We start from the raw sequence: 9,687 nt of genomic DNA, 5'->3' as shown, positions 1-9,687 counted from the left end.
GCTTAGGCTGGTTAAAATCACTTTATAAGCATCATCAATGTATCTTTCTTTTACTTTTAATTTGTAAGTTGCTATTTACGTATTGTTCTATACACGTCTTTCCATGCATTTAGTGAAGTTATTGTAGGTAGACTTTCAAGCAAGACCTGATCTCACAATCGTTTTCGTACTTTTTACTATTTTCTCCAACCTTTAATCTAGTTTTTTGTAGACTGTTTTTTTCTCCTTTTTTCCATTTACCTTCCATAATCAGCTCTGCTGAACATCTCTTCCTCTTTTTATACACCTAATTACGTCGTTGATTTTAGGATTTGGTGTAGCAAACATTAATTTCGTGGTACCAACCTTCTACAGCGTTGGTTATTCGATGGCGCCGTTTGAATCAATCCCAAGGATTTGTAGGGTTTTCTTCATTTTCCAGCCATCTATCTACAAAGTAGTCAAAAAAACTCACAAATATTGGGAATATCCTGTAACTGTGAATGTCTCTCGAGACAGCCATCACATGCATCTTCAGGCCGTAGAAACGCCAAGGCAGCAGCCACGCAAATTCGTTATCTCACTCCTTCATTTTCGTTATATCATGAGTAAGTCCTAGATCCTACACTTTTCTTCAAGGACACTTTTTCATGTGCAAATAACATCCATGTACTTCTGCTGTCGGTAGTACATCTTCAATTGCAGAGATTGCTGCTGATCTGAAATGTACGGTCACGCTTGCAGTATTCCAGTCCTGAATGTTTTCCACCAATTTTGTTTTGTTCGGCAATAATGCAAAGACAACTGCATGGATGTTTGTTTCATTATTTCTACTCCAAAGGTCGGAATGAATAGTGTGTACTTGCTACAGAACTTGAGCGTACCGTCAATAACGCATTCTCCAAATTTGCCGTCGCTTAACAAAAAACTGCTGCCTTCATTCATAGCAAGTAATTCTGCTTTTAGGTCAATTTCTACTCTTGTCTGCGGATCTCTGTAATTTCCCTGTGATTTTGCCCGCTGGTAGCGCAAAATTCTCTTCGTTGCTTGCTGTTCTGGGATTTGAATGAAAAAGTCATACCCTCGATTATGCAGGAAACGCAGCTGCTCTAAACATATTTTAGAAATAGAAGTCTCTCTCGATATTTTCTTTGCTAGGTCAAAATCTTCCTCACTTCTAACTTAGCCGTCATCCGGAGTTCCACATTGATGATCGAGTGGGAAAAGCACGGTGTAATCCTTACTTTTAAGCATTCCTCGGATGTGGCTTGCTTTCTGTTTTGAACAACGCCACGTTACAGTCACATTGTAACACCGTAGCTTTAATACTCTACTGATTTATTTTGCTTTTGATTTATTTAATGTTACATTGTTCATCTTCTGTAAATGTGTTTGAATCGATAACAAAATTGTATACTCCTTTCTTTGTTAAAACTTTGATGTCCTGGTTTGATTCTATGCAATGTAGTATATCCGTCATTTAAATTCTTTGTCCCATTCGGAGGGAACAAAACTTACTGTATATAATTGTAATTTCTGTGTGAATAATTTTTTTGTAGAAATGTCAATATGTGCAAATGATCTGTTTTATTTAATGCGTTTGTTTGCTGTTATGTAAACTACTGATCCTCACTTAGGGCTCTTAGTTATTCTGTATGTAAAAGTTGTTATGGTTCCCCTCGGGAACGGAACTGTGTAGCGCGCGCAAATTGTGGTTGGCCTAAGTAGAAAAGGTGGAATTGAGAGTCAGTCGGGAACGAGCTACCAAACTGTGCACTGCCATGTAAAAATTGTATATTGTGCTGGTTCCGAGAGAGGCTTTTTCTGCCACTTTCCAATGCCTCGGATGGATGGATAAATAGCTGGAACTATTCTGGAATTTGTGTCTATCATCGCCACCAAGAAATGACAGAGACCAGCAATTCTACTTGCATTTCCACCTACCAACATGCAATCGCCACCTCATTGCGCAATCACTGTAATGGAGCACTATAGTAATGTACAGTGAAGGATCAGCTTAATGGATGTGTTAGTGTGCTCAAATATAAGGTAATTTATAACTGAATTTATGTACCTACCTTGATTTTTCTCCTTATCATAACACCTCTCAGGTTCCTCTCCGTTTGAACTAAAGTGATTTCCGAGTGTCCTTACTGAAAGAACATTAAAGACCAGTGTTTTGCTAATTGATGCCTCTTGAACATAGTAAAGAGAAAGTTAAAGTTAATGTGGCAAGAGAGTGAGTTAAAGTTAATGATGCTTGCTGAAAATAATTTTCCTAGTAAAACAGCTTATTAACGTGTTGTTGCCAACTTCAAATTAAAAGTTTTTAAGACTAAGGCTTATAAAGTTTTGCTTAGTAAATGATCACATTACTGCCTGTTGTAAATCGCAGAAGGTGAGTCAGTATCTTACATATATGTTAATTTTTTGTCTCACTGTAGTAAAAGTGGAAAACTGCAGTTGTGAAACGTTATATACTCATTTTTACTAAGTGTTTGTCTCTCTTGTGTATTAGAAGTGCATGTTAATAGTATAAAAGGATCCACAGTTTGTCTATTGTGTTAATGCTCGGTAACAGGTAACGGAAAGACCACTAATTATGAAAACCATAATTTCTTCATTCAAATGATAGTGAGAAGCAACCTGTTAGTGGATTCCAATTAACTTCCATTTCAAATAGTAAAGTATTTAACTGAGAGAGACTTAACCTATGTCCAATTTATGATCCTGGAGGGAATGTTAATAGTAATGTTATAAAGACCATTCAGTTTGTGTAAGCCCTGAAAGTAATAGTGTGTTTCGGTATCTGTTATAATTTTGCAAATAGTTTCTGCTGCTCTTAACTGTTAGTTTCAATCTTAAAACATATGTATGTGTCAAAGTTCATTGCACTCGCGTGTGGCCAAGTCTAGGTTGTGTTTGTCCGTTATAGTTACTCATACCTACTTGCTTAAACGACAACGTTAATCTTTCTCTTGCCTAATTAGGCTGGCGACCGTTTTCCTTATTCTTTAACCAGTATAGCTAGGCAAAAATATTGTTCGTTACTGTTCGAATATTTACGTAATTCTGACTTTCATTTTCCGATAAGCCACCTCCATTAGGTACAACACGGTCAACATAACAAAATTCCTCTCAGAGGATAACACTGCTCTGTTGCTTTATACCATAATTGCTTTAACAAGATAGTGTTATTTCACGACCTGCCTACAACTTTAAGGTTATGGTACAGCAGTAGCAGACAGGAGTGTTACACGTGGCTTTTCCGTGACAGGACTAATTGTTCTGTTGGGGCATCGTACGTACTAAGCCAAACTTGGTATTTGATTGAATGATTGCATGTTGCAGCGTTGTAACGCCTTCTTTCGTTCTCTTCACTACCTTCGTCGTGGCAACATGGCATACCGCGAATGGTCATTGAGACGACCGTATCGGAATTATTGTGATAGAAATACGCAGGTCGCACGACGTCAACTCTACTATACCTAGAACGGTGCTGTAAGGCTGTTTGTTCAGAGAGTCGGTTACTGTGGTAGACGAAGTCTAGCGGGGAGCAGCTCGGCCGCGTCTGTCTAGCAGGTAGTTTAGAGTAATTACGACGGTCCGGGTGTAGGTAAGCCTTGACGCAAAGGGAGCAGGTAATATCTGCGGATTTCACAGATTTCTGGTTGGGCGCAAATTTCACCGGGCGCAGTTTTCATGGATTCTTCTCTGCAAGAATCAACCGGTAATTAAAGCTAGCTGTGTTTCGTAAGGTCTGTGTTTGCGGAATCTGTAATGATTTCAGTAGAGATTTTCGTTCTGCAAGAACGTCATATTAGGTGAGCACGAAACATGTTCCATAATGTCCTACTATACATTAACGTCAACGGTATAGGCTCCTACGACCCTTCTTGACAACTGGAATTTTCTGCACTTTTTTCCTGTACCTAGGTACCCTGCGTTGCTCCAGAGACCTACGATTAACTGCTGATAGAAGCAACGTATTTCGCATAATCTCTGTAGAATCTTACCGGTATCTCATCCTTGCCGCTACAAAGAGATTATAGTCACCATTTATTTCAAGTTTCTGCTGCCAGTCACTTTTTATTTTATGCTTAATCTAACACAATACAACGCGTTTCGAACATGTTCTGTTCATCTTCAGGCGTTCATACATACATACAAACATAGAGAAACGTTACTTAAAAATAACCAGTCTTAAACTAGATTAATCTAGAACACTTTGTCCATTGTTTTTTACTGTAGCTGCTGGTGTGGCATTTGGGGGGGGGGGGGAGGGGGGGGGGCAGTGTATGGCTAGAAATCGAAATCACTGATGTCTTCTGCAGGTTTTCTTCTTTGTGGTTGACTATGTATATCACAGCCTGTATAGGATGCAGATAGGTTTGCATCAGTTATGTGTTACGAAAATAGGATTGTACACTACTGGCCATTAAAATTACTACACCACCAAGATGACGTGCTACAGACGCGAAATTTAACCGACAGGAAGAAGATGCAGTGGTATGCAAATGATTAGCTTTTCAGAGGATTCACACAAGGTTGGCGCCGGTGGCGACACCTACAACGAGCTGACATGAGGAAACTTTCCAACCGATTTCTGATACACAAACAGCACTTGACCGGCGTTGCCTGGTGAAACGTTGTTGTGATGCCTCCTGTAAGGAGGAAAAATGCGTACCATCACGTTTCCGACTTTGATAAAGGTCGGATTGTAGCCCATCGCGATTGCGGTTTATCGTATCGCGACATTGCTGCTCGCGTTGGTGGAGATTCAATGACTGTTAGCAGAATATGGAATCGGTGGGTTCAGGAGGATAATACGGAAACGGTGTGCTGTATCCCAACGGCCTCGTATCACTAGCAGTCGAGATGTCAGGCATCTTATCTGCATGGCTGTAACGGATCGTGCAGCCACGTCTCGATCCCTGAGTCAACAGATGGGGACGTTTGCAAGACAACAACCATCTGCATGAACAGTTGGACGGCGTTTGCAGAAGCATGGACTATCAGCTCGAAGACCGTCGCTGCCGTTACTCTCGACGCTGCATCACAGACAGGAGCGCCTGCGATGGTGTACTCAACGACGAACCTGGGCGCACGAATGGCAAAACGTCATTTTCCCGGATGAATCCAAGGCTCTGTTTACAGGATCATGATGGTCGCATCCGTGCTTGGGGACATCGCGGTGAACGCACATTGGAAGCGTGTATTCGTCATCGCCATACTGGCGTATTACCCGGCATGATGGTATGGGGTGCCATTGGTTGTACATCTCGGTCACCTCTTCTTCGCACTGACGGCACTTTGAACAGTGGACGTTACATTTCAGAGGTGTTACGACCCGTGGCTCTACCCTTCATTCGATCCCGGCAAAACCCTATATTTCAGGAGGATAATACACGACCGCATGTTGCAGGTCCTGTACGGGCCTTTCTGGATACAGGAAATGTTCGACTGTTGCCCTGATCAGCAGATTCTGCAGATCTCTCACCAATTGAAAACGTCTGGTCAATGGTGGCCGAGCATACTGGCTCGTCACAATACTCCAGTCAGCACTCTTGATGAACTGTGGTATCGTGTTGTAGCTGCATGGGCATATGTACCTGTACGCGCCATCCAAGCTCTGTTTGGCTCAATGCCCAGGCATATCAAGGCCGTTATTACGTCCACAGGTGTTTGTTCTGGGTACTGATTTCTCAGGATCTATCCACCCAAATTGCTTGAAAATGTACCACATGTCAGTTCTAGTATAATATATTCGTCCAATGAATACCTGTTTATCATCTGCATTTCTTCTTGGTGTAGCAATTTTAATGGCCCTGTATCTGCCGTGCAGAGTGCCCTTCGCGGTGGTTTGGACAGTGTGTAGGCGGCTGCAGATGGGGGAACATTTGGGTCGGCAGCTCCAGCGCCCGGAGCGCGGACACGCAAGTCGGCCCGGCGGTTGCCGAGCGACGGCGGCGGCGGCGGCGACTCGGCCGGCGCTCTGCGCTGCTCCGCGCTCACCTTGCGCTGACCCCGCGACAAGGCCTCGACCCCGCCGCGTTTCTTGCGGCCCGCCGGCCGGCTTCTGGAGCAACTACCTGCCCGCCGCGCCGCTCCGCGCCTACTACCCGGGCTGACGACATCCGCCCCGCATTCCACGGGGCTCGGTTTCGATCCCTGGGGCGCTCGCGGCCCGTCCCGTCTCTTCTCCTCTCCCTTCCTTCCTTCCTTACCTGTCGCGAGACTTCTGGAGCTACCACTGCTGCCGGCGCTATCGCCTCGCCCGGGCCGCTCTGCCCGTGTCGGCTACTACGCAACCTGATCACATCCGCCTGGCACTCCATTTACTGCCGCGGACGGGTTTCTTACGTCTTCTGAGGTAGCCGCGCCGCGCCGCTGCTACATTGAAGACCGCTGACGGCTGCAGACCGGGCCCACTCCGGAGGGAACTCGTTCTTTCAACCTGTTTCGAGTGATTGCCATTGCTGTGCAGGCGTAGATTTTATGACGCTACCAGCGCCTACTTCTTCGAGACACTAATGAGAAAATCTTGCAGAACTCTTAAGATTTTAAAAACCGTCTCGACGGCGTTGGTCGTAATCAGAAATGCCCTAATACAGGGTGTTATAAAGTCCATAAAGTGGAAACTGCGATACTAGGCGTCATCGTTGACTAACGGCGTAGCGAGAATCTGTCAGACTACGTAAATATTGCGACTATAGCGCCGTACCGCGAACATAATTTGAAACATTTTTTGATTACCAGAACATAATATATCAGGAAAACAAATATTTACATCTTCAACTACGCTGCTCAGTAGCAGATTACTAAGGTAAACAGTTACAGTAAATTAAACGAAAAAAGCATCGTAAAAGAAGCTCTAGAGTTGTAATGGATACCAGGACACACAGGACAAATTTAAAAAAGAAAAACAGATACTCAGCTCAAGGAATTCGAAACATTTACTACATCTACATCTACATTTGTACTCCGCAAGCCACCCAACGGTGTGTGGCAGAGGGCACTTTACGTGCCACTGTCATTACCTCCCTTTCCTGTTCCAGTCGCGTATGGTTCGCGGGAAGAACGACTGCCGGAAAGCCTCCGTGCGCGCTCGAATCTCTCTAATTTTACATTCGTGATCTCCTCGGGAGGTATAAGTAGGGGGAAGCAATATATTCGATACCTCATCCAGAAACGCACCCTCTCGAAACCTGGCGAGCAAGCTACGCCGCGATGCAGAGCGCCTCTCTTGCAGAGTCTGCCACTTGGGTTTGCTAAACATCTCCGTAACGCTATCACGCTTACCAGCTAACCCTGTGACGAAACGCGCCGCTCTTCTTTGGATCTTCTCTGTCTCCTCTGTCAACCCGGCCTGGTACGGATCCCACACTGATGAGCAATACTCAAATACAGGTCAAACGAGTGTTTTGTAAACCACCTCCTTCGTTGATGGACTACATTTTCTAAGGACTCTCTCAATGAATCTCAACATGGTACCCGCCTTACCAACAATCAATTTTAAATTATCATTCCAGTTCAAATCGTTCCGCACGCATACTCCCAGATATTTTACAGAAGTAACTGCTACCAGTGTTTGTTCCGCTATCATATAATCATACAATAAAGGATCCTTCTTGTTAAGGGTCAGTTGCCACTCCCTGCACCAAGTGCCTATCCGCTGAAGATCTTCCTGCATTTCGCTGCAATTTTCTGATGCTGCAACTTCTCTGTATACTACAGCATCATCCGCGAAAAGCCGCACAGACCCCGAGTAACTCTAGTTGAAAGTTAGTTCCAGAAATTTCATAATTAAAAAATCGGGCGCTCGGGATCTTCAGTCTACTTGCAGAAAAGCGTTCAAAATTAGATTATCTCTGCTTTTTATTCATATTGAGACACGTTAAATGGTTATCAAGTCCGTTTTTAATATGGTAAAACGTTATCATTCAAAGTTCACTGTCCGTATAACAAATATTCACTCGTAAAGCAGCCAGAATTTTTCTAAGTCCGACCCGACTAATTTTCACGTTCTCCCAGTCACAGAACCACAACTATTCGCGAGTTAAATATTCGGTCGTTTCAGTGGATTTCTTTGTAAGAGGTGCTCGCCAAAATATTCCATACAGAGCACGAAACGTGCCACGCAGAGTTGTTACTATGACCAGAAAGTTCACACACTCATGTCTGTCAAGCTAATTTGGAAACATCAAACTTTTAATACAATGTTCGTAACTCGAGTCACTTCAGTCACGTTATGTTAGAACCGAAATCAGCTCACTATTGCCTCATCTTACAGAGTATTATTAAGGAGCGATCTAACATCGTGTTATCCGTAGACCGGGTAGCATGCGACTCCTCCAGAGGTTCTCTCCTATATGCCCACTCCTCTTTTCGCGCGGGAACAGCTTAATTCCGATTGGCTGTTGATCTAAACGACCAATCAGAGCGTTTCTTCCAGATCATTCTCGCGGCAAATCTTACCTTACCCAATCACCTATTTGACAGTAATTAATCTCAGCAAAATTTCAAATTCTTGTATTTTGTTCAATCAAAACGAAAATAGTGCCAAATATTCTTCAAATTCATAAATACACTTATTCCGCCTCTAGTTTCCATTCTGGCTACTTTTATACAAAAGCAAGCACACATCGACATACGTAACCTGAATCGTGGCTGGAACATAACTTTCCCTCAGTTCGTTTGTACAAGGTTTTACGTTAAATGAAATATTAAATTTTAACGTATGTCCCACATACACTCTCTCAACCATTTTCACGCACTCATACGGCAAAGTGTAGTCAAATAATAATTTTGACCGATTTTTCTATTACGTAATGCACAGTGACTAAAGTTTTAAAAAGAAAATTCTGATTAATTTATTTTTATGCACTGGTAACTTTGGAATGGCTTCAAATGATAATGATAGCCAATCTGTTATTGTTCCTAACTTGGTTTTAAAAAACAGGCGTAGGTTTTAGTACTTTTGGGTAATTCTCTTTATCTCCCGAACTATAATCAATAAAAATCTGAAATTCTGACACCACCATTCCATTAATAACAGAAGGCTGTGTCATGTCCATTATGATTATCCGGGATGTTATGCCGTGTTCGGTTGATGAATTTTGTCTTAATTCCCAACGTTTCGTCCCGGACTGCGGGAGACATCTTCAAGGAGGTCTGTAGCTCGATGAAAGGTTCAACACACGCGCTGGCTCGCTACTCATAATGGACATGACATTTCCGGCCGTGAAAGTCTACATTTTAGTAAAAGGCTGTGTACCAAATTTGAACAAAATCGGATAATAACTAATATGAATTATTTAGATTCGTAGAGAGGGTATGAATCTTCGTATAAGACTGAATGTTACGCTATGCACTTCTCACGGCAGGCAGCGTCAGCTGTGTTGTGCGCAGAGCGGAAAAAAAGCCAAACATAGCCCTCCTGCAGCCACCTTACTAAACGGCTGAGTGCCTTATTGCAACGCATGTCATCTCGTAACAACTTGCTGCGTTACAGGCCCTCAGCTGACCACCTTCAAACCAACGCACGGCAGTCAGTGGTATCGAGACAGCGCCAGCTTCCATCAGAAAATATGCAGACTTCCACCCTGCTCTCCACTGAGCTCCCGCTTCACCCCACTGAAGTCGCAAATGGCGGTGTTTTGGAGTAAGTGGAATGTCCTCCAGGGCGTCTCACTCCGATCTGACCTT

The sequence above is a fragment of the Schistocerca americana genome, chromosome 3 (genome assembly GCF_021461395.2).
Source record: "Schistocerca americana isolate TAMUIC-IGC-003095 chromosome 3, iqSchAmer2.1, whole genome shotgun sequence".
NCBI classification, from domain to species: Eukaryota; Metazoa; Arthropoda; class Insecta; order Orthoptera; family Acrididae; genus Schistocerca; species Schistocerca americana.
This window is presented reverse-complemented; position numbering follows the sequence as displayed.